The sequence below is a fragment of the Sus scrofa genome, chromosome 14, assembly GCF_054392235.1.
Source record: "Sus scrofa isolate SSC_HxYL_T2T_F1_AM1 chromosome 14, Sscrofa_HxYL_maternal_Yorkshire_Landrace_v2.0, whole genome shotgun sequence".
NCBI lineage: Eukaryota > Metazoa > Chordata > Mammalia > Artiodactyla > Suidae > Sus > Sus scrofa.
Genome location: NC_139396.1, coordinates 89,870,874 through 89,896,432, shown reverse-complemented (window position 1 = coordinate 89,896,432; position 25,559 = coordinate 89,870,874). Strand labels below are relative to the sequence as shown.

The window sequence follows — 25,559 nt, the reverse complement described above, 5'->3', positions numbered from 1 at the left end:
CTCATTGAAAGAAAGAATTAATATTTCATAATCCCAGGAAAGATTTATGCAAACTCTCTCTTGTCAAATGTGAGGAGGGAAAATGGGAAGGGTACATGACTTGGATTGCTCCTAGAAGTTTACTTACAATTTAAAGAAGTAGACTTAGAATTAATCCAAAGCTGAATATTGTAAAATAAAGAGATGAAAAGATCCTGTGTCTTTGATGACATTATTGAGGTGTTTGGAGGATTTCCTAACTCTGGAATTCTAGGCATGTGAGACAATTAACGTCTCACTATATAAATGAATTTACGTGAGGCTATGAATCAGTATAAACATAATAAAACAAAATCGAATTTATTCACATTCTTCTTCACCTTTCCCTCTCAATTTAATTACATTTGAATTTTTACATTATTAACATTGTAAACTTCTGTAGTTCCTGTTGTGGCTCAGCAGTTAACGAACCTGACTAGTATCCATGAGGACATGGTTTCGATCCCTGGCCTTGTGCAGTGGTTTGGTGTTGCCATGAGCTGTGATAGTTGCACATGCAGCTCAGATCCTGCATTGCTGTGGCTGTGAGGTAGGCTGAAAGCTACATCTCTTATTTGACCCCTAGCTTGGAACTCTCATATGCTGCAGGTGCAGCCCTTAAAAAAAAAAAAGACTGTAAACTTGAAATTTATCATTATACTTCTCAGGTCTCACAGTTGCTTAACTACAGATTTTCTTTTTTTTTTTTTGTCTTTTGCAGGGCCGCACCCACGGCACATGGAGGTTCCCAGGTTAGGGGTAGGGGTCTAATCTGAGCTGTAGCCACCAGCCTACGCCACAGCCACAGCAACGCTGGATCCGAGCCACATCTGTGACTACAACACAGCTCACAGGCAACACTGGATCCTTAACCCACCTGCAACCTCATGGTTCCTAGTCAGATTCCTTACACTGAGCCAGGATGGGAACTCCCAGATTTTCTTATACATGGATTTGCTGCTTACTCGTTGACTCCCTGCTGACATTTTCCTTTTCATTTGGCTGATAAAAATTCTTCCTTGAGTAGTGTTTTCAGCTTTGTTTTGGTTCTGTTTGTTTTTTAATATGTAGAAATGCTCATAGTTGTTGTACTCCTAAGCATCTATGCCACCTTTACATTTGAATAAAATATTTATTGGATAATTTGTCTTTTCCTTAGCACTGGATAATCCTTGCTTCATTGTTGTCCGGAATACACCTGGGCTTCAAATCATTCCTCAAATAAAGAGATGCCCCTCAAGAAGAATTCACTTACTTTTTTTTTGTTTTTTTTTATTATTATTATTTTCCCACTGTACAGCAAGGGGGTCAGGTCATCCTTAGATGTATACATTGCAGTTACAGTTTTTTCCCCCACCCTTTCTTCTGTTGCGACATGAGTATCTAGACATAGTTCTCAATGCTATTCAGCAGGATCTCCTTATAAATCTATTCTAGGTTGGAATTCACTTACTTTGAATTCTCATCCTCTTTCCTCTTTCCTGGTGGGAGCTTCTGCTTTCTGAAAGAATGAGGACTTGTGTATGAATGGTCATTTTGGTGCCCATGTTAAGAGCTAACAGTTAGGGAAGGAATCTTTATCAGGGACTCTCAGCATGCCTCTGTGTCCCCTCCTACCTCAGTTACTTTCTTATCTGTCTTCTGTGTGGTTATATACCTATTTAACACTGGAGATAATGAGATAATGGTCTTACTGTTTTTCATCTCTTACTGTACTCTAAGCCAGGAATTCCCAGTATGTCTAATGCTAGAATTTTTTGTTTGTTTGTTTTGACAGCAAAACTTCTTCTATTGAAATTTCATTGTGTTCTCCTATGGCTGCTCTTTGTATGATTCCTTAAGAAAGAAATTACTGGTCAATTTTCAGGGTTTGTTTATCTTCATTTTTAGTGTTTTTGTGAAGAATGTGTAGAGTGCTATGAAGAACTTTGTGCGATTGAGCCTTGTCAAGCCACACAAAATCTCAAAAAACTGTTTTATTCATTTACCTATTGACCGATTCCCTTTTGCTTTTAATTCTTGATATTTACTTCTTAATCATGTCAGCTACTAGGCTTAGGAGAAGAGTGCTGTTGGGACCTGGCTATACTCTGCCCTCTCAAACAACATCAGGATTTTGTAAAGAAACCACATGTTTTGTTAAAATAACTGTTCTAACTCTGTGGAAAGAGAAAGGTGTGCATAATATGTGCAGTTGTGCTAAAGGGTGTGCAGTGGATTCTAGTAGAAATGTTTTGTTCATTTTCTCTAAAGAGATTGTGAGAATATTCAACCGAAGTGCCTGAGGAAATAGTAATTAGTTTCAGGTTCTCTGGGTTTTATTTCTTTTTCTTATGAAGATCTAGAAAGGGGAAATCTTACATATATCATATTTTCATTTTTCCATGATGGCCTTTTAGATTATTGACTTCCTTCTTTGTATCATTACTATCAGGGCAAAATTGAAGCAAAGCAACCAAGCACAATGTGTAAAGTATACAGATTGTTTAGATAATCACAGCATGATAACTAAATTTTGAGTGCTTAATATTTGTCAGGTACTATGTTCAGTGACTTGCCTATTTTACATTCTTTAGTCTTCACAAAAACTTTATAATTTACAGTTATCGATGTCTCTATTCCTACCACACAGATGGATGAGCAGCTTGGGACCTTGTCAGAGGTAAGCAAAGGTAGTGAAGGCGAGAGTCACGATTTGATTTTAAGGCCCTATGATGCAGCCCAAACAAATGAAAATCAAGAGATCAGGGGAGTACTCTAGGGTAAACATGAAAAAATAGCTACTGTCAAAGTATTAAAATCCTTTTTCCCACAAGCATTTCATGGGAATGAAAAATTTCTTTGCCTCTGCTAGAGGGTGGGTTATAAAATCAAAAGTTTGGAAACATAGGATGGCCCATGGGGCTTTAGAAAAAAGGAGTGGGAGTTCCTATTGTGGCTCAGCGGGTTAAGGACCCAATGGTGTCTCCATGAGGATGCAGGTTCAATCCCCCTAGCCTTGCCCAGTAGGTTAAGGATCCAGCATTCCACAAGTTGCAGCATAGGTCACAGATGGGGCATGGACCTGGTGTCGATGTGGCTGTGGAATAGACTGGAGCTACAGCTCTGATTCAGCCCCTAGCCTGGGAACTTCCATATGCCACAGGTGCAGCTGTAAAAAGAAAAACAAGAAAGAGGGACTGCGTATGACTGAATGAGGCTGAGAGGACTTTTCTCTCTATCACCCAAGACCAAGTGTGAGTTTTTCCTGGGACCAGCTAAGAGAAAAGAACAAGCTATGACACTAACAAAATTTTTTGTGGATGTAGGAGCAGATGGCAATCAGCATGTGCAGTGGAATTTTAAGAAAGCTTAGGGAGTATTTGGAAAAATGAGTGCATCCAAAAGACTGATAAGCACACTCCCCAAGAAATGAAACATGTGTGTTGGGTGATGCTAATGGGTTAGGCAGCTTAGGTTTCTGCCTCATTCTTCATTCTGTACCCACAATATTTAATATTTGTGTTAATTATTTTAGGTTCATTAAAATTTCTAAATATGATTTTATATAATTTTCCTGCAAATCAGATGTCTAAAAGAATACTAATTTGTAAGTGATATGTGGAAATGTCCCATGTATGATTACTGCACAAAACCAATTCCCTGAACAAATTCATGTAAATACATGCATTCAGCCAAGTGTTATGGAACTATTAGTAAAAATGACTGAATTTTTACTTCTGCAAATGCCCCAAATCCCTACTGAAATACAGAAATAACCAATTCATTTTAAAGGATGCTGCTTCTCTCTAATGTATTTGGTACTTGCTGGCTGCCTGCATTGCATATGCTTCTGGGAAACCTTATGCCACCATCCTTAGACACTGCATTAACCATGTTTCAAACTTCTGTAAATTTGATGTTTTAACATCTGCCTTACGTGCATATGCTGGATATTCCTTGTTCTGCCATCCCTGTAAAAAAAACTGAATCACTTTGCGTTGGTTTCTTGACTGCTCCTAGTGTAGGCCCCCTGCTCCCTTAGAAAGAATCCCCCTCCTGGAGGAGTGCTTTTCACATGCAAACCAATCAATCCAGAGCCCTCAGGGCAACCACTTCCTTTACTAGGCTCTCACTGGGCTACTTTCCAACTGTCCTACTAATTACCTCAGGGCAGTTCGCAGATCAGAGGCAGTGCTCTGTCCCAGAGCCCACAGTAAAAGTCCTTGCCCAAGTTCTCTCCCACATGGTCTTCCTGATGGACTTCAGTGCTTCTGTCCATTTCCCACCCACCACCCACCCTGGTACAGGGTGCTCCCTCTTCTTGGTTACTGTGAGTAACAAACTATGTTTTCAGCAGAAGTGTTTCCCAATCTGTTTTCTTTATTTTCTGTTTTCTGTCAAATTTTCTATTACTCTGCTAAATTTATTAGTTTTTCCTTCTAGACTCTCAGACTTTTTTTTTGGTTGTACTCATGGCATGTGGAAGTTTCCGGGCCAGGGATCAAACCTGCACCACAGCAGCAACCCAAATCACTGCAGACAAAACACAAGATCCTTAATCCTCTGAGCCACCAGAGAACTCCTTTTCACTTTTTTTTATTGAAGTATACTTGGTATACAATGCTGTGTTAGTTTCAGGTGTTCAGTAAAGTGATGCCGTCATATATACTTATTTATGTGTGTATATATATATACACACACATATATACAGATATAAATTCTTTTCAAGACTATTTTCCCTTATAGATTATTATAAGACATTGAGTATATTTCCCTGTGCTATATAGTATTTCCTTTTTGGTTATCAATTTAATATTTAGTAGTGTATACATGTTAATCCCAAACTCCTAATTTATCTCCCTGTCCACTGTTTTTCCTTTGGTAATTATAAGTTTGTTTTCAAGGTCTGTGAGTCTGTTTCTCTTCTGCAAATAAGTTCATTTGTGATTTTTTTTTTTTTTAGATTCCACATATAAGCAATATGATATGATAATGTCTTTCTTTGACTTACTTTACTTAATGTGATAATCTCTAGGTCTGTCCATGTTGATGCACATGGCATTTTTTCATTAATTTTTTATGGCTGAGCAGTATTGCATTGTGTATATGTACCATATCTTCTTCATATGGACTTTTAGGTTGCTTCCATGTCTTGGCTATTGTAATAGTGCTGCAATGAACATTAAGGTGCGTGTATCTTTTCAAATCAGTTTTCCCAGATATATGCCAAGGAGTGGGATTGCCAGATCGTATGGTAACTCTAGTTTTTTAAGCAACTTCCATACTGTTCTCCATAGTTGTTACATCAATTTATATTCCCACCAAGAGTATAGGTAGGTTCCCTTTTCTCCCATGGTCTACCACTTATTATTTGTAGATTTTTGGTAATGGTCATTCTGACTAGTGTGAGGTGGTACCTCAGTTTAGTTTTGATTTGCATTTCTCTAATAATCAGTGATGTTGAGAATTGTTCCATGTACCCACTGGCCATGTGTATGTCTTATTTAGAGAAACGTCTATTTATATCATCTGCTTAAATTTTGATTTTTTTAAATTTGTTTTTATATTGAGCTATGTGTCTGTATATTTTGGAAATTAATTGCTTGTATGTCACATCATTTGCAAATATTTTCTCCCGTTCTGTGGATTGTCTTTTTGTTTTGTTTATGGTTTCTTTTACTGTGTAAAACTTTCAAGTTTTATTAGGTCCCATTTGTTGAGTTTTGTATTTATTTCCATGATTCTAGGAAATGGATCAAAATAATATATATTGCTGCAATTTATGTCAGAGATTGTTCTGCCTATGTTTTCCTCCAGGAGTTTTATAATACTTGGTCTTACATTTAGGTCTTTAATCCATTTTGAATTTATTTTTGTATGCGGTATTAGAAAGTATTCTAAATTTTTTTACATGTAGCTGTCCAGTTTTCCCAGCACCACTTACTAAAGAGACTATCTTTTCTCCACTGTATATTATTGCCTCCTTTGTCATAGATTAGTTGACCACAGATGCATTGGTTTATTTCTGGGCTTTCTATCCTGTCCCATTGATCTATATGTCTGTTTTTATACCCATACCATACTATTTTGATGACTGTAGCTTTGTGGTATAGTCTGAAGTCAGAGAGCCTGATTCCTCCAGCTCCATTTTCCTTTTTCAAGATTGCTTTAGCAGTTTGGGGTATTTTGTGTTGTTTCCATACACACTTAAAAAATATTTTTTTCTAATTCTGTGAAAAATGCCATTGGTAATTTGATAGGGATGCATTGGATCTGTAGATTATCTTGGATAGTATGGCTGTTTTATCAATATCGATTCTTCCAATTCAAAAACACAGCATATCTTTCTGTCTGATTGTGTCATCTTTAATTTCCTTCATCAGTGTCATAGTTTTCAATAGTACAGGTCTTTCGCCTCTTTAGGTAGGTTTATTCCTTTTGATGTGATGGTAAATGGGATTGTTTCCTTAATTTCTCTTTCTGATATTTCTTTGTTAGTGTGTAAAAGTGCACCAGATTTCTATGTATTAATTTTTCATTGTACAGCTTTACTGAATTCAGTGATGAGTTCTAGTAGTTTTCTGGTAACATGTTTAGGATTTTCTACATATAGTATCATGTCATCTGCAAACAGTGAGTTTTACTACTTCTTTTCCAATTTTTTTTCTTTTTATTGCTGCACCTATAGCATATGGAAGTCCTCAGGCTGGCAGTCAAATTGGAGCTACAGCTGCAGGCCTATGCCACAGTCACAGCAACATCAGATCTGAGCCACATCTGTGACCTATGCTGCAGCCTGTGGCAATGCCAGATCTTTAATCCACTGAGCAAGGCCAGGGATTGAATTTGCATCCTCATGGACACTATGTTGCATTCTTGGCCACAGTGGGAACTCACTCTTTTCCAATTTGGATTCCCTTTATTTCTTTTTCTTTTCAGATTTCTGTGGCTAGGACTTCCCAACTTATGTTGAATAAAAGTAATGAGAGTGGGCATCCTTGTCTTGTTCCTGATATTAGAGGAAATGATTGCAGCTTTTTACCATTGAGAATGACATTAGGTGTGGGCTAACATAATAAAGGCTAAATATGGCCTTTATTATGTTAATGTAGATTCCCTCTATGCACACTTGCTGAAGAGTTTTTATTATGAATGGATGCTAAATTTTATCAAAAGCTTTTTCCGCATCCACTGAGATGACCATATGTTTTTTATTCTTCAGTTTGTTAATGTGGTTTATCACACTGATTTGATTTGCAGATAATAAAAAATCCTTGCATCCCTGGGATAATTCCCACTTGATTATGGTGTGTCATTCTTTTCAGTGTATTGTTGCTAGTATTTTATTGAAAACTTTCCGTCTACATTCATCAGTGATATTGGCCTGTAATTTTTTTCTTGTGAGATATCTTTGTATGGTTTTGGTGTCAGAGTAATGGTGGCCTCATAGAATAAATTCTGAAGGGTTCTTTCTTGTGCAATTTTTGTAATAATTTCAAAAGGATAAGTGTTAACTCTTCTCTAAATGGTTGATAGAATTTACCTGTAAAGATATATGGTCCGGGACTTTTGTTTGATGAGAGTTTTAAAATTACAGATTCAATTTCAGTCCTGTTAATTGGTCTATTCATATTTTCTGTTTCTTCCTGGTTCAGTCTCGGGAGATTGTACCTTCCTAAGAAAGTTTCCCATTCTTCGAGGTTGTCCATTTTATTTGTATATATTTGCTTGTAGTAGTCTCTTATGATCCTTTGTATTTCTGTGTTGTTAGTTGTAACTTCTTTTTCATTTCTAATTTGAATTGGGGCTTTCCTCCCCCCTTTTTTTTGATGAGTGTCATTAATTATCAAATTTCTTTATATTTTCAAAGGACCAGCTTTTATTTTCATTGATCTTTCTTTCTTTTTTCTTTAAATCTCTATTTTATTTATTTCTACTCTGATCTTAATGATTTCTTTCCTTCTACTACCTCTGGATTTTGATTGTTATTCTTTCTCTAGTTGCTTTAATTGTAAGGTTAGATGATTTATTTGAGATTTTTCTTAATTCCTGAGGTAAGCTTGTATCATTATAAATTTACCTCTTAGAATTGTTTTTGCTCTGTCCCATAGGTATTGGATCATCTTTTTTTTTTAATTTGTCTCTAGGTATTTTTTAATTTCCTCTTTGATTTCCTCTGTGATCCATTAGTTGCTTAGTAGCATATTGTTAACCTCCATGTGTTTTTGTTTTTGTTTTTAAGTGTTTTTCTCTTATAGTTTGTTTCTAATTTTAGAGTGTGGTCAGAAAAGATGCTTGATATGATTTGTTTTCTTAAATTTACCAAGACTTGCTTTGTGGCCCAGCACATGATCTATCCTAAAGAATGTTCCATTTGTACTAGAGAAGAATGAGTATTCTGCTGTTTCAAATGGAATGCTTTATAAATATCAATAAAGTCCATCTGATTTAATATGTCACTTAAGGCCTTATTCTCTATTGATTTTCTATCTGGATTATCTGTCCATCGATGTAAGTGGGGCATTAAAGTCCCACACTATTACTGTGTTGCTGTCAGTTTCTCCTTTGATGTCTGATAACATCTGCCTTATATATTGAGGTGTTCTTATGTTGGGTGCACATATATTTACAATTATTAAATCAATTGGATTGGCCCATTGATCATTATGTAGTGTCTTTTTTTCTTTTGAACAGTCTTTATTTTAAAGTTTATTTTGTCTTATGTAAGTATTGCTACTCCAGTTTTCTTTCAGTTTCCATTTTCATAGAATATTTTTACCCCTCACTTTCAGTCTGTATGTCTTTAGATCTAAAGTAGGTCTCTTGTAAATATCAAATATACAGGTCTTTTTTTTTTTAATCCATTTAGCCAGTCTATGTCTTTTGGTTGGAGCATTTAATCTGTTTATTAAAGTTAAATTAAGGTAATTATCCATATGTATTTCCTTATTGCCTTTTGGTTGTTTTGGATTTTTTTATTTTTTATTTTTTTATGATTTTTATTTTTTCCATTATAGTCAATTTACAGTGTTCTGACAGTTTCTATTATACAACAAACTGACCTAGTCATATACATATATACACATATATACATATATATCCATATATGTATGTATATGTGTGTGTATATGTATATATATATACACACACTCATTCTTTTTCTCACATTATCCTCCATCATATTCTGTCCCAAGTGACTGGATATAGTTCCCTGTGTGTTTTAGATTTTTCTTTGTAGATCTTTTTCCTCTTTTCGTCCTTTGTTCTGATCTCTTGTGGTTTGATGACTGTCTTTAGTGTTATGCTTGGATTCCTTATTCTTTTTTTGTGTGTGTGCTTATTATACATTTTTGGTTTGTGTTTACCATGAGGCATTTATATATATATATGATTAAGTTACCCTCAGACATTTTTTGACTTATCTCTGCACTATCTGTCTTGTTGGTGTTTTCTCTGATACACTGTAGCAAAAAGTAGAGCATGTGAACCTATTTGCAGGGAAAACCCACATTTTCAATTGAATTTTTTATTAATTGTGGATTTATATAAAACTGTGAAGAATAACACAGAAAGACCATTGAACTTGTTATCTAATTTTCTCCAATGGTACCATTTTGCAAAACTATGATATAATATCACAAACATCATAATCTTCTGATCTTATTTTCTTTTTATAAAAACATAGTTTTTTTTACATGTAAACAAAGTCAAAATATTCTTGTTCACATTATATCATGGAGCATTACAGTCACGTAGTCTTCAAATTTTCAGTAAATATCATCAGTTTATCACTTATACCTTTGCATAACTATTGTTACATATTCAACTCAAAGTGTCAACTATGAGTACCCAAATTCAGAAAGATTTGTGATTTAACCAAAATAGGAAAAACATACTTTTTGATCACTATCCTAGATAAAAGTAAATATCTCCATATGGATACCATGGCACTTCCTGTGAAAATAGCCACTCCCTTCACAAATCTCCTTGCCAACTTTTTTGTAGCAGATGAGAAATATTTGCATTTAATATTTGTATGTTTTAATGGCTAAAATGAATTTCTGTAATCATGGCTGACTCACAGTTTTACTATAATATCATTGACTATTAGGATTAAATGGTTCATATGTGAATTGAACTATAATTTAAAAGAGCTAAATTTTTCTTTCTTTTTTTTTTCTTTCTTTTTGTCTTTTTAGAGCTGCACCTGTAGCATATGGAAGTTCCTAAGTTAGGGGTCCAATCGGAGCTATAGCTGCTGGCCTACACCATAGCCATGGCAACATGGGATTCAAACTGTGCTTGCGACCTATAGCAGAGCTCACAGCAATTCTGGATCCTTAACCCACCGAACAAGGCCTGGGATCGAACCCACATCCTCATAGATACTAGTTGAGTTCATTACCACAAAGCCATGACAGGAGGTCCTGAAGAAGGACTAAAATTTTCAAAGCTATATTCAGACATGGTTTAAATTTGTAAATTGACATTGGGAACCAATTCCAATTTTAGATATTTGTTCCTACCATCTCAATTCTTTTTTTTTTTTTTCAGGAAAAGTGTTTTGAGATCTTGATTATATATCTGATTGAATCTAAGCTTTCTGATGCCATAGCATTACTGTTCCCTGTTGCCTATAATTCCAAGAGGAGCAATAAACTGATATTTAGTGGAAAAGGAGAAAATTCCATTTAGTGTTTTTACTCAAACTATACTCAGATTTTAACACTAAAGACAGTTTCCTCCTTCTTTAGAGACTTTGTTTGCAATATTGTACCCTAATCCTTTGCTGCTTCTTTGAGTGACTCTTGCATCATAGTTGGCACATTTGGTCTGACAGATTTAGGAAAGCAGAAATTATCTTCACTTTAAATTGTACTCCTCTTGGCTTGATGTAAGATAAAAGTGAAGGGTTAGTTAAAATGCAGTCTACAAGCTAAAGTTTCCCTGTGTTATCAGTTTCTGAAGATTATTTATTGAAATGAGTTTTTCTTTGATTTATTTGAAACTAGCACAGGACAGTCAACACTAGCAATACTCTCCTGCCAAAAGCTGTGATAATCGGCCTTTTTTTCTGTACTGAATGATAAATGAAAATCTATATAATTTTTTTTCCATATGGATTTCTGAGCATCTGCTTTCAAATGTACTGAAAACATAAATTAAATATGTATGATTGTGGTGAGCTGAAAATAAACATATGCATTTTGGTAGTCTGATGTAGTACCAAAAGTACATGAATGTACTATGAATGTACTATCATTCTACTCAAAAGCTAGATCAAGGGTTTCCTTTTTTAATGCTACTTTTGAGTAGAATTGGTTATTAGCATTGTTTGATGTAAAGAAAATAGTATATTTGGAAGAAACAAGTCAAGGCTAATAGCTAACATTATTTGTCCTTCAAAGCAAATAAATATCTTGAGAAATATTCTTTTTCTGGAAAGCTTCAAATCAGAAAGAGCTGTGTTTTAGATGTCACTTCCTCTGAATTCAAACTACAGTCCCGTTTCAATTCCCTGGTTTTTCTATGTGTTTTAGTCTCTTTTGGAGATAAATAACAGATCTGTAGAACCTCTATATCCAAAGTCACACCTAGTTATAATGTGCCTCATGGAAATTACCTCTTAGCCAACAACACCCTCCTACCTATGTCTGACTAGTGTATGTTTAACACCTCATATCAATTCAACTGAAATGTTTTCCTGGATACATTAAGTTTGGGCAAAGGTTTTACATTATATCCATCTTACAAGTTTTTACAATTCAAATCTGATTTATATAATATCTTTATGCTGATAAAATTATTTTTAATTTAGCTGTTTAAAGTACTAAATATGTTCTATCCATTTCATTTAAATTAAATGAAATATATATATACACACACCACACATATATACATACACACTTCTCAGAAATTTCCTAGCTGCTACACTAGACTTCTGTATGTGAAGCATATCTTTGAAATTAGTGAGCTTCTACATATTAGTATTTAGCTGAAATTTTTTATGGTTAGAATATTTTCTGTAGCACTGAAAATGCCATTAAGCCACTTAGTGTTTTAAATGGAGTCAACTTAATGGATGCCTTTCAGAATATTAAAACAATTTCTCTGCTTTTATAAAAGCTTGGGTGGGGGAGCAAAATTGAATTGAGTTGTTCAAGTCATTTGGAAAGTCATTGAACATGGATCATTTTGGCAGACAGGACAGCTTGAACTGATGCAAAATAAATCCCTGTTACTTGAAGATAAGATATTTGGTAAGTTTGAGAGAAATCCTTTGTCCTAGATAAAAAGAAGGCTATATCCACCATTGAAAGTATGCCCTCCATTTAGTTCCTTTCAAAAAAAGGCCTAAATGGATTTAAATGGCCCAAAGTATTGAATACTTTTGGAGAAGACTGCAGAGATCATGCTGATCTAATTAGCAAATTGCATGCTTTTTATATGCCATTTTCCTTTTTATTAGCCAATTGGAAATAATGTATTATCAAAGGGAAACACTTTTCTTTTTTATGTAGTACTCTTCCCCAATGTTCACGAGCTCTGCTACCACAGTTCTATAATAAGCTTTCTGAATATGGACAAGTCCCTTAATTCTTTGCTCCAGTTCACTTTCCTGGATAAAGGAGATAGCACCCCACCCTACTATTTTAGTACATTACTACTCTAAGAAACTGAATGCCACCCTAGAGCATTAAAACCTCAAAGACTTCACTTTCAAAGAACTAACCAAGAGTTATTTGCATGCCGGAACCTTCAGACAAGCTGAGAAGAGATAACCAATGAAAGTGTTCATAAAACACTTAGAAAGTATCAGGATACTTGTAGGCAACATTAAGTGATAAACATGCTCAGAGTGTTTTGGGTAATCTTACTAAGAAAATTTTGAACACAGTTATCTAAAACTGTTTCATTTTGACCCCTTGTTTTGAGATACTGCTTAGTGATTGGTGAGCCATCTGTGTAATGAGCACGCTAGATCCACTATGCATCAGACTGAACAGATTCAGCTGCCCCCCACCCCGTGCCCACAGTTTTGCTTTTTTGTTTGTTTTTTTGTCTCTAAGCATGTTTTGTTTGTTTTTTATCTCTAAACATGTCCATTTTAAAAGTTTCATATGGACTGGACTAAGACTTTTTTACTCTCTTTCCAAATCTCACCTATCAGAAAATAAGCTCACTACCTGCACTACTGAGCTTAGAGACATCTTTCAAGTATCCCCTTTTGTTTTATAAAACTATCTATGGATCCCACAGATCCTTTCTTACTTTTCTCATCTCTTAAAAAATTGTCCTGCCTTCTTATGCAGAATACCTCCTTTTCTTCTTGGCAGTGCCCCCTCTAGTATTTCCTGGGTCCTTGCCATATCCAATATCCCCTTTCAATAAATTTTGACCTTTGCTACAATATCTCTCATATATTTTTATCTTCTGCATATGATTATTCTCCCAAACCTTCCCTAAAAAACACTTCTTCCTAGTGACTGTCCTCCTCACTGTACTGTCAGAGTTATTGCCTTCATATGTCTCCAGTAAACAGACTTCATAATTAATATGAAGTTGAGTATCAGGTTATGGGGTGAGTGTACAATCTTCATAGTGACTCAGCCTGAACCCTAAATGTCATTCTTCTCATTTAGATGACATAAAGCTAGGGTAATTTTCCATTGCTACTAGCCAGGTTTTGCTGAATAGATAGATAAATGAATGAATGAAAAATAAACAGGATGTAGTTTCATAAGATTCAGTTTTGTGTCATGACCACACCAAGGCAGAAAGTTTTAGCAGATATTCAAAACTGGAGGAAACTAGATGCCAGGAGTTATTTTTATTTATTACATTTTGGTATATAATTTACTGATAATGAGCAGAGAAATTGGGTGGATTTATTTCTCTATTGTTGCAAAAATTTCTAGGTTTTACTATAGAGTCCCCTAAGAGAGCTTATCTTGTTACAAGGTGCCACTCACAGAAGTACTAGGAATCTGATCTCTAGGAGGCTATATTTCAAGTCAGCTTTAACTAAAATATTATTTTTAGACCAACTTTGCCTCAAATGCAAAGTCAGCCTCTGAAATCCTGTCCTCAACCTCTGCTTATTTTAGACTATGTAGGGCAGGAAGGGAAACTTTAAGAATCATTTTGGCAGATTGATTTAAAAATGTCCCAAGTTTTCACTTCTTCCTCTGTCCAAACACTTTCCAATGTGACTACAGGTTTTCTTTTCATCAAGAGGTAGAATCTATCATTTCACCCTGTGAATTGGACTGATTTGTTGACTTCTTTGAACAATAAACTCCAGAGGAAGTAACGGTGTGCTAGCTCTGGAATACCCTTAGGCACCTTTGCATTTCTTTCCTCTTTCTCTTAAAACCATGCCACTAACATGTGAAAATCCTAGGTGGCCAGGGCCACCCAGGATAAACCTCTAGACTATGGATTTGGTGGATGATTCTTCCTTTCAATGGATATTTCTGAAGCTTAATTTTATCATATCAAATTTACTGTAATCATATTCTTAAAGGATTTCTCTGATGATTAAAAAAAATAAAAAACATAAGCATTAGCTACCAAGTAGGCATTCAGCAAAAATTCATTATGGTATATTCTCATTCCTCACTGAACTTTACTGTTCCAGTCCATTATTCAGTTCTGCTAACATCAGCAAAACATATATTGTATGTCATTGTCTGGTACTGGGCTGAGTTCTGAGATTCCAAAGATAAATTATACACAAAATTCATGCTCAAGAATGTTACAACCTTTAAGGCAAATATTAATTAGGTCGTGGTACTGGCAACTTCAGGAGTCTCTCGGTTTCCTTTTATTGCCAAACTTCCAGTCTTATCTTCTGTATCGTCTTTTATCAAAAGACTTTTATCAAAACTCTTTTAACAAAAGACAAAACTGACCCTATTAATAACAGTAAAACAACAAAGATAATAATGATCTATGATGTGTTTCATGTTCTGAAGATTAGTTTCCAAGTCTCTTACCACAGACAAGGTCTTTTATAGTCTTTTAAACTATCCTCTGTCTTCTCTAAATCTTGGGTTGCTCATCATTAAGCAGACATAAAATCTTCATGCATTTGATAATTCAATGTGACAAAGCATTGAAATCAATTAGAATGTCTTATGTAAAGGTAGGTAATTTTATTTCTATTCTAATATTATTTTATTTGTATCGTTATGTGTCGCATCACCACTGCTGTTGCTACTACTTCAGCTGACTTTGTTGTTTGTTAATAAGGTCTTCCTTTCATAAAAGTGAGTGCTCCATAATCTTGACAAAGTATGCTCTTTAATTTTATCTCAAAATGTTTCATATGCTATTTCCTCTGAAAATATTTTCCAACTCTTTTCCACCTTGTACATTCTATTCATCTTCCAGAATCACTTCCAATATTACTTTCTTGGTGATGGATCCTCATTCCTTGAGGCAGGGTTAGATAATCTATCTTTTATTACTCCACCGTTGTTTCACTCTTATCTCTAAAATGTCACTTACCAGGCTGTGCTGCAACTGGCTTATTTTCATATATTTGTGTATATTTTAAGGATGTGTACTTTTTTCTCAATAATTCTTTTTCCCTGTGGTCTAAGACATAACCTTTATTCAACAAACATTGTGGTAATTAATTAACATGCACACTTGAGGATTATTGGATTATTGTCAAAAAGCACCAATATTCTTATACTAGTATTTTGATGCAAGCTTTCTTTTCATCCCCTTAATTGTACACCACAGCAATTTCACATATTTTTCACTCCTGAGTATCCTATAAGGAGGCACATACTCATGAAATGAATCCAAAATTATAAAATATTTCTGTCTTCTAATTGTTCAAACAAAAAGCCACATCACATCAGAAATAATTCCTATTTATGTTTCAGGACTTTGAAGTGGTGCATTCAATTTATTATTTTAAAATATTTTTGTGTGTGAATGGGCAAGTATTCATTTATTACTCTGATTTTAAAACTTCTGGATCTTTTGTGTAAGGGATAAACAAATATGATTAATGTACGTGACAAATTCTACTGAGATAAATATCTGGTTTGGTTTTGACAAAGGTTTTTAGGAAGTATTAACCAAGGTGGACTTGATGGTCCCTTCAGTTTGACTAAACTTTAGGCAAGCTTTTTCTTTTTCTTTCTCCCACAGCATGCGGAAGTTCCTGAGCCAGAGATTGAACCCTTACCACAGCAGTGACCTGAGCCACTGCAGTGATAATGCTAGATGCTTAACTCAGCACACCACAAGGGAACCCTAGACAGGCTTCTTCTTGATCGTAGGTCACCAACCTCCCTTTGCTGAGAGCTTTACTTTAAAAAACCTTACAATTATAAATCCTTTCTTTGTCTCTTTGTGATTTAAATCTTCCTCTAGCCTCTCACCAGGATTGTAATCCTGGAATGAATATTTTAGAAGTCTGGGGGACTTTTTTTTTTGGAGTGTAATCATCAAGAAAGATAGAGCTGCTAATTCCCAGTATCTGTGGGAGGGTAGAAAACTAACTTTAGTAAAAGCTGATTAGCAAACACAGATGGTCCAATCACATTGGCCAACCTCCCCTAATATGATTCCACTAGCTCAGCCCAGTGCTTGCAAACTTTCCACCTTTTGTTTCAGTGGAGTTGACTTTTATTTCTCTCCCCTATTGCAATAGTCTTAAATTGCCATCTTTACCTGTTTAACTCATCTCATGCAACTTTACTTTGATTGCAATTTTCATACATTATGAGAATAAATTTTATCTTTTTTAATGAAATATAGTTGATGTACAATGTTGTCCTAATTTCTCCTGTACAGAAAAGTAATTCACTATATATCCTTTTTTAAAATATTCTTTTCATTATGGTTTATCACAGAGTATTGAATATAGTTCCCTTGTTGGGACCTTGTTGTTTAACAGTCTATATACAATAGTTTGCATCTGCCAGTCCCAAACTATCCCTCCCTCACCCCACCCCCCTCCCCTACCCCTGGCAGTCATAAGTCTGATCTCTATGTCTGTGAGTCTGTTTCTGTTTCATAAACGTTCATTTGTATCATATTTTGGATGCCTCATATTAGTGATATCATATGGTATTTATCTTTTTCTGACTTTCTTTACTTAGTATAATAATCTCTAGGCTTATCCATGTTGCTGCAAATGGCATTAGTTTGTTCTTTTTTATTGCTGAGTATTATTCCTTTGTATATATGTACTATATCTTCAAGAAAGAAAATTTTAGACTTCAGTTTCATAGTGTGGATGTATAGCAACTGCTGTTGCTATACCTAAATTACCACAAGCCTATTGGCTTTAAACAACACTCATAATTTTGAAGTTCAGAAGTTTGAAGTCACTTTCACTGGACTAACGTCAAGGTGTCAGCAGGGATGGTTTCTTCTAGAGGATTTGTGAAGAGTCCCATCTTCATTCCATTTTCCAGCTTCTAGCACTGCTTTCCCTACATTTCTTGGCTCTGGCCCCACCTCCATCTTTAAACACAGCAGCATAGTATCTGCAGATCTCATTCAGCTTCCCTTATTGCATCGCCTCTCTTCTCTGATCTCCTTCCTGGATCCACCTGAAAAATCCAGCATAATCTCCCCAATCTCAAGATCATTAACTCAGTAAGACCTTGTTCCTTTTCCATATAAGATGATATTCACAGGTTCAGAGAGTAGGATGTGGCAGTCTAGCTGGGGCCATTATTCAGCTTAGCAGAGTGGATCCAAAAATCCTTGAGACTACAAAAAATAAATCTGGCAACTATTTCAAGCCTAATTATATTAAAAGAATAAAATTTTAGTTATGTGTTTTCTGAGTATGTCTGGAAAAACTCATCGTATAAATAAGTCTAATATTACAAGTTCAATCTTTGTATATTGGTTGAACACTCAAAGACAAATACACAGATGCAAGTGTTTTGTGTTACCTAGGATTTTGTAATTTTGAAAATAAGCTTCTATAGCCTTTATCATCTGGGCTTGTGAGGATTTTAAGATTACTTTCTTTTTACATGGCATTGTTTGGAAATATTGATAAAAAGGGTGATGGAATTGCAGAATTACAGCTCTCTCTTTATATATATATATATATATATATATATATATATATATATATTTGCTTTTTAAGGCCACACTTGTGGCATATGGAAGTTCCCAGGCTAGGGGTTGAATCAGAGCTGCAGTTGCTGGCCAACGCCCCAGCAACACAGGATCCATTTGAAACCTACACCATAACTCACAGTAATGCCAGATCCTTAACCCAGTGAGCGAGGTCAGGGATCGAACCTACATCCTCAAAAATAACTAATAGATTTGGTAACCTGCTGTGCCACAATGGGAACTCCCTACAGTTATGTTTTTAATGGTTTCCATTTGAATACTTACTGAGTACATGAATGCTATTATAGTGGATGTTGGACTTGATAGAGCTCAGCATTTAAATTTTAACCAGGTGTACAGTTTTTTATTTAATTTTATACATGCCACAGTAAAAGGAATTTTTCTAAATGAAAAGGGACTTTATAAATTAATGCTGGTTTATAATGTTAAGTGCAGTAATGTGAGTCCTCAGTGAAAACACTGCAGGGGTCCCCCATGAAATGCAGAATAAAAGGCAAGGTTCTAAAAATACCCTATGAGGACCTCTGTGACCTGCGAACTAGCTGTTCCAAGTCGGCCCTCTCTTATTCTTCCCACAGGCCAGTTATGGTCCTGCCTCGGGATGTTTTTTCTTTCTCCCTCTACCAGAACGCTTTCCCCAGAGAGCCTCATGGCTCACTGATTTTCTCCTATTAAGTCCTTGTCAAAAATCACCTTCTTAATGAGGTCTTCCCAGATCAAACCAAATTATTTAAAATTCCTCCTCACTCACAAATAACTTACTTATTTGTTTATATATTTACAGGTTTACTTACATACGTCTTTATTTAAAAGAAGTAACGATTCATACTCTGAAATGTACAAATCTTACATAGTCCCCAGCAAAGATTTAGACTGTTACCATCACGGGGAAATATCCTTGTTCGTCCTACCAATCACTTATACCTCCTCCCTGACCCACAGACAACCACCGTTCTCATCTCAACCACCACAATTAATTTTCTCTGTTCTTAAACTTCATAAAGTAAGAACAAAAGAATGCACTCTTTTGTGTCTGGATTTTTTTTTTGTTCAACACAGTATTTTTTGAAATTCACCCATGTGGTCTCATATATCTGTAGTCAGTTCCTACTCACTGCTGACAAGCATTGCATCGTATAATTATACCACAGTTTAATTATCTGTTCTACAGTTGACTGCGTTATGGGTTATTTCCAGTTTAATAGAGTTGTACATTGTTTCCAGTTTGGGACTATTTTTAATAAAGCTGGGAGTTCCTGTTGTGGGTCAGCAGTTTAAGGACCCAATGTTGTCTCTGTGAAGATGTAGGTTCAATCCCTGGCCTCACTCAGTGGGTTAAGGATCCGGCATTGCCATGAGCTGCAGCCCAGGTTGTAGATGTGGCTTGGACCCAGTGTTGCTCTGGCTGTAGAGTAGACCTCAGCCACAGCTGTAATTCGACCCCTGGCCTAGGATCTTCCATATGCTGCAGGTGTGACTGTAAAAAGAAAATTAATTAAGCTGCTAAAAAACATATTTATATAGTCTTTTTTTAGACATTGGTTTTCATTTCTCTTGTGTAAAGAGCTGTATTAGTGGTCATAGTTCTCCGAAGAAACAGAACTGAGAAGATATGTATTTAGAGAGCAAGAGAGGTTTGTTTTAAGGAATTGGTTTAAATGACTATGGAGGCTCAGCAAGTTCAAAATCTGATGAGGTAGGCCAGGAAGCCAGAGACTCAGGGAAGAGTTGCAGTTCAAGTTCAGAATCAGTCTGCTGGCAGAATTCCTCCCTGCTTAGGAGAGTTCAGTCCTCATTCTATTAAGGTCTTCGACTGATTGAATGAGGCCCACTCACATGATAAAGGACAGTTTGCATTACTCAAAGTACTTCAGTTTAAATGTTACTCTCACCTAAAAAAAATCTTCACAGAAATATCCGGAATAATATTTGAATATTTATGTAGCACCATGGCCCAGCCAAATTGATACATAAAATTATCCATCACAAGCAGTTTTTTTTTTCCAGCCACTTTAATTTTTATTTTACTTTTCCTTTTTTATTTTTTATTTTATTTTACTTTTTGTTACTTATAATTATCAACCATCAATATAATATTGAATAAAAGATATGAAATCAGATATCCATGTTCCATTCTCCATTGTAGAGGGAAAACAATATTTTGCAATGATGTATTATATTAGTAATATGTTTTTCATAGATACCTATTGCAAATGTAGTCCTAATTTGCTGAGACTTTTTTAAAAAAATCAGTGGGTATTAAATTTTGCCAATGCTTTTTTTTTCTATCTATTGAGATGATTAAAACATTTTCTTTATTCTGGTAATATAGTGAATTGCACTGATTGATTTTAAATGTTAAAACAACTTTGCATTCCTGCAAAGTCTCTAGCTTCCTCAGTCTCTAGCTTCCTGGCCTACCTCATGTTGAACATGATGTATTATCTTCTTTAATACGTTATTGGACTTAATTTGTCAGAGGTTTGTTTTGGTATTTATGTTAAAGACATTGCTCTGCAATTTTGGTTTTGGTTTTTTTGTAATGACTTCAAGTTAGATAATGTTAGGTAATGTTTCCCCTCTCTGTATTCTTTTAGGAGTGAGCCCTTTGTAATCCAGTGTACCCTTTAGAATCCTCTTTTCATTGTTAAGGAATTAAGCCAATGGAGGAAAATAGGATCTTCTCCCTAAGAATATGAAATTGGGCCTCAGAGAATAAAGAAGATTGTCAGGCCCCTCAGTAAGTGCTGGAAACATAAGGAATCTGTATTTGTACCACTGGGGAATTCACCACTCAGAAATGCAGATGATCAAGTAGAGACAAATGACTCTGAAGCAGAGAGAGAGAGAGAGAGAGGGAGGGAGAGACTGAGAAATTGGACACTTTCTAGTTTCAAGGATCAGTTCTTCTTGATGAACTGTACTTTCTCTCCTTGGATTTGAAAAAATTCCCCTAAAGCTTATAATAAACTTTCTTTTATAGGGGGTTAGGGATGGAGGAACTACCAAAATGATCTTGGGTTGCCATTTATATATTTATTTATATATCTTAAAAATCGGGTTTGAATTTGGAAAATATAATTGGAAGAGTTGGAAGAAAATCTGAGAGGAGAGGATAAAACTAGAGATAGTGGGGCTGCCAACCATTCTGGCTGCTTGCAGTAATTTATTAATATTCCATTTCTTTAATCAAATAGCTGACTGATTTGAAATTATTAGGAAAGCATGGTTAAATTTTATTCACATCACTATATTATGTGCAGAGTATGCTTTTTTATGTGATACATATAAATTCAATGTGTAGCCTTTGTGTTTCATAAGTATATTTTTGTCGCTAATGGAATCTTGTAAGAAAATGCTTTAAGGAGCTCTGAGACTTCAGGGTGCTCAAACAGCTTTAAGTTTAAATTAACTTAGGAATTGATTTCCACTTCAAGTAGTGTTTTACTAAATGCAAAAGTATAGATTGGACCACTTCTTCAAGAAAGAATCTTCAAATTGATAGGTTTAAATTTTACCCTTGAACACTGTTTCAACTTACACTGTTTATACATGAAAAACTCTGCGACACCTAATTTAGTGGCAAATGCAATTACATAGACCTCTAAGGGAATTTCTTCACCAGCTAGCAGGCAAATAGTGAAAACTGCCTCTGACTCTGATAGCTGTTTTCTACCCTTGTCATACGGAATGGCTGAGGATTTGGTAAAAGAAGAAAGATTTTCTTTTTTATAGCTCAGAAGAAACCCCTGAGGGAAGAATTTGAAAAAACAAAAACAGGGCAACCCTGAAATGAAGGTATTTATATCTTTGAATCATGAGGAGTCTGTTCATTGTTCACCTTGAGTTAATGAATAATGACATCTCAGGTTAGCATTGTTTCAGTAGAAAACTTATTCTTTTTAATTTTTTTCATTTTTTATTCGAGTATAGTTGATTTACAATGTCTTGCTAATTTCTGTTGTACTGTAAACAGTAAAGTGACTCTGTCATACATACATACTTATATGTATACCTATCTACCTATCTACATTCCCTTTCTTATATTACCTTCCATCATGTTCTATCCCAAGAGATTGGATATAGTTCCCTGTGCTATACAGTAGGACTTTACTGTTTATCCATTCTAAATATAGTAATTTGCATCTACTAACCCCAAACTCCAAGTCCATCCCACTTCCTCCCCCTCCCCCTTGGCAACCACAAGTCTGTTTTCTATGTCTGTGAGTCTGTTTCTGCAGAAAGCTTATTCTAAGTCAATCTCCTTTATTATTCTATACACTCTTTGTAGATAATTTTATATTCTCTGATGGCATCATTAATAAACTCTGCCATAAGAAGGACAATTGGACTGATTAGTTTGGGATTAAAGTATATATATTTTTTATTTATATATATACACATCTAGAGAGAAAGAAAGTTTCTTTTGAACTCTCTTTGGAAGCTAGAACCCTTTATACTTAATATTTCAAGCATTTCACATATTGGTATAAAATACATAGAAAATAAATTGTCGATCTTTCTAAAATTTACTTTTAGAAAAAAAAAATGGATAAAAGTGTTGCCAGTGGATGTTCCCTAAGGGAATAATTACTCAATTTATTTTCACTACTGAATGTATACCAAGTATTATTTTTAACAGTCTTTTGGCTTTTCCTTAAAATTCTTTCTACTCCATATGTAAGGTCTTGTCTTGGAAGAGGGGCTGATTACTGGCAGTTTGTATTAAAGGACAGTGGAATTTAGGGACTCCAATTCCTCTTTTTATTTCAAGCATAAGCCAAAAATCCACTCTCTTATTATCTCTTTTTCAGAATGAAAATGGAATAAAAGAGGGTTTCATGTACTTCTTATTAGAGCCTCAGACAGCAGAGTGTGCTTCACACCTGCTAGAGAAAAGGCTCTACCATTTTATAATTTATCAGAAGGCCATTTAGGCTGAGATGAGCATGTTTCTGGCTGTGATGTCTCTGGGGAGTCTAGACACAAATAAGATACAGCTTGTGCAGGGACCTTTGGTCACAGGGAATTCAGCAGAAAATTCTCAGTGGGCTGGAATTTCAGGAAGATATATGACTGGTCCTTATTTGAACTCTGGTCCATTTCCCACCTAGAAGGAATTAAGACACTGTCCAGGTTTCTATCTTATCCTCCACCATGAGATGAAAAATATGAGCCCTAAAAGGGGTGAGAAAACATAGACATCATATAAAAAAATTTTAATTATTTCATCAGATAATTATATCCTTAAAACACACCCCAGGGAAATTTATCATTTAAAAAGTGATTTTTAACTGAATTAGATTCCAGTACTTCGCAGACCACACAGATCTTCCATACCAGCTTATCCTTTTGAGGAAGAAAACTTTTATTTTGAACTAATTTTATTTTTTATTTTTTATTTTTTTAATTCTTAAAATTTTATTTAATCTCATTTTTAAATTAAATTAATTTTATTATATTTATAGTTGTACAACCATCATCACAACCAAATTTTAGAACATTTCTATCCCAAACCCTAGTTCATCCTTCCACCCTCAACCTGTCTCCTCCCTAGTCCATCTGACCCACCCCCTCCACTTTTTCCTTTTGGTAACAGTAAGTTTTTCAAGGTCTGTGAGTCAGTTTCTGTTCTGCAAATAAGTTCATTGTATCTTTTTTTTAGATTCCACATATAAATTATTGCATATGATGTTTGTGTCTCACTGTCTAACTTCACTTAGCATGATAATTTCTAGGTCCATCCATATTGCTACAAAAGTCATTATTTCATTCCTTTTTATGGCTGTGTAATATTTCATTGTGTGTATGTACCACATCTTTATCTACTCCTCTGTTGAGAGACATGTTGCTTCCATGTCTTGGCTATTGTATACAGTGCTGCAATGAACACTGGGGTACATGTATATTTTTGAGTCACAGTTTTCTCTGGATAGATGCTAAGAAGTGGGATTGCTGAATCATATGATAATTCTATTTTTAGTTTTTTGAGGAATCTCCATCCTGTTTTCCATAGTGGTTGTACCAGTTTACATTCCCACCAACAGTGTAAGAAGTTTTCATTTTCTCTACACCCTTGCCAGCATTATTGTTCATAGACTTTTTGATGATGGCCATTTTGACTGCTGTGGAGTGACAACTCATTGTGATTCTAATTTGCATTTCTCTAATAATTAGTGATGTTGAACATCTTTTCATGTATTTCTTGGCCATTTGTATGTCTTCTTTGGAGAATTCTCTGTTTAGATCTGCCTATTTTGTTGATTTTGTTGTTGTTGTTGTTTTTGTTGTGCTTTCTTAGGGTACCTATAGCATACAGAAGTTCCCAGGCTAGGGGGCGAATTGGAGCTACAACTGCTGGCCTACACCACAGCCATAGCAACTTGGGATCTCAGCCATGTCTGTAACCTACACCACAGCTCACAGCAACCCTGACCCACTGAGCAAGGCCAGGGATCAAACCCACATCCTCGTGGATACTAGTCAGATTTGTTTAGGCTGCACCACAATGGGAAGTCCTAATCATTTTTGATGGCTTTGTTTGTTTGTTTGTTTGTTTTGGTATTGAGCTGCAGGAGGTGTTCATATATTTTGGAGACTAATACCTTATCAGTCACTTCATTTGCAAATATTTTCTTCCATTCTGTGGGTTGTCTTTTCATTTTATTTAGGGTTTCCTTTGCTGTGCACACACATTAATTAGGTTTAATTAGGTCCCATTTGTTTATTTTTGTTTTTATTGTCATTACTCTAGGATGTGGATCTGGAGAAGATATTCCTGTGGTTTATGTCAGAGAGGGTTCAGTCTATGTTTTCCTCTAAGAGTTTTATAGTATCCAGTCTTATTTAGGTCTTTAAACCATTTTGAGTTTATTTTTGTGTATGGTGTTAGGGAGTGTTTTAATTTTATTCTTTTATATGTATAGCTGTAGCTGTATTCCTAGAACCACTCATTACAGATTCTGTCTTTCCTCCATCCGGGGTCTTTTGTGCTTCCAAACAAATTTCAAAATTAATTTTGTTCTAGTTCTATGAAAAATGCCTTTCATAATTTGATAGGGATTGCATTGAATCTATAGATACCCTTGGGTAGTATGGTCATTTTGATAATATCAATTCTTCCAATCCAAGACCATGGTATATCTTCCCAAATGTTTGTGCCATCTGTCTTTGATTTCTTTCATCAGCATCTTATAGTTTTCAGAGTACACGAAAATTTTTGTCTCTTTGGGTAGGTATATTCCTAGGTATTTTAATCTTTTCAATGTGATGGTAAATGGGATTGTTTCTCTAATTTCTCTTTCTGATTTTCATTGTTAATATATAGAAATGGAGTTGATTTCTCTGTACTAATTTTGTATCCTGAAACTTCAAAATTCATTGATGAGTTTAACAGTTTTCTGGCAGCATCTCTAGGATTTTCTAGGTATAGT

General features: G+C 35.1%; 1 long non-coding RNA gene across 2 annotated transcripts in view; it reads right to left on the bottom strand.

Moving 5' to 3' along the window:
- LOC102165048 (uncharacterized) overlaps positions 1-25,559 on the bottom strand; it is a 1,242,341-nt gene that overhangs the window by 50,364 nt on the left and 1,166,418 nt on the right. Inside the window, exon 11 of one of the 2 annotated variants that reach the window (XR_014827983.1) lies at positions 22,487-23,304. The exons of the other annotated variant lie outside the window; for it this stretch is intronic. This is a non-coding gene — a long non-coding RNA (uncharacterized LOC102165048). Of the gene's footprint in view, positions 1-22,486; positions 23,305-25,559 lie in introns of those variants that run through there. 2 annotated transcript variants of the gene reach the window in all.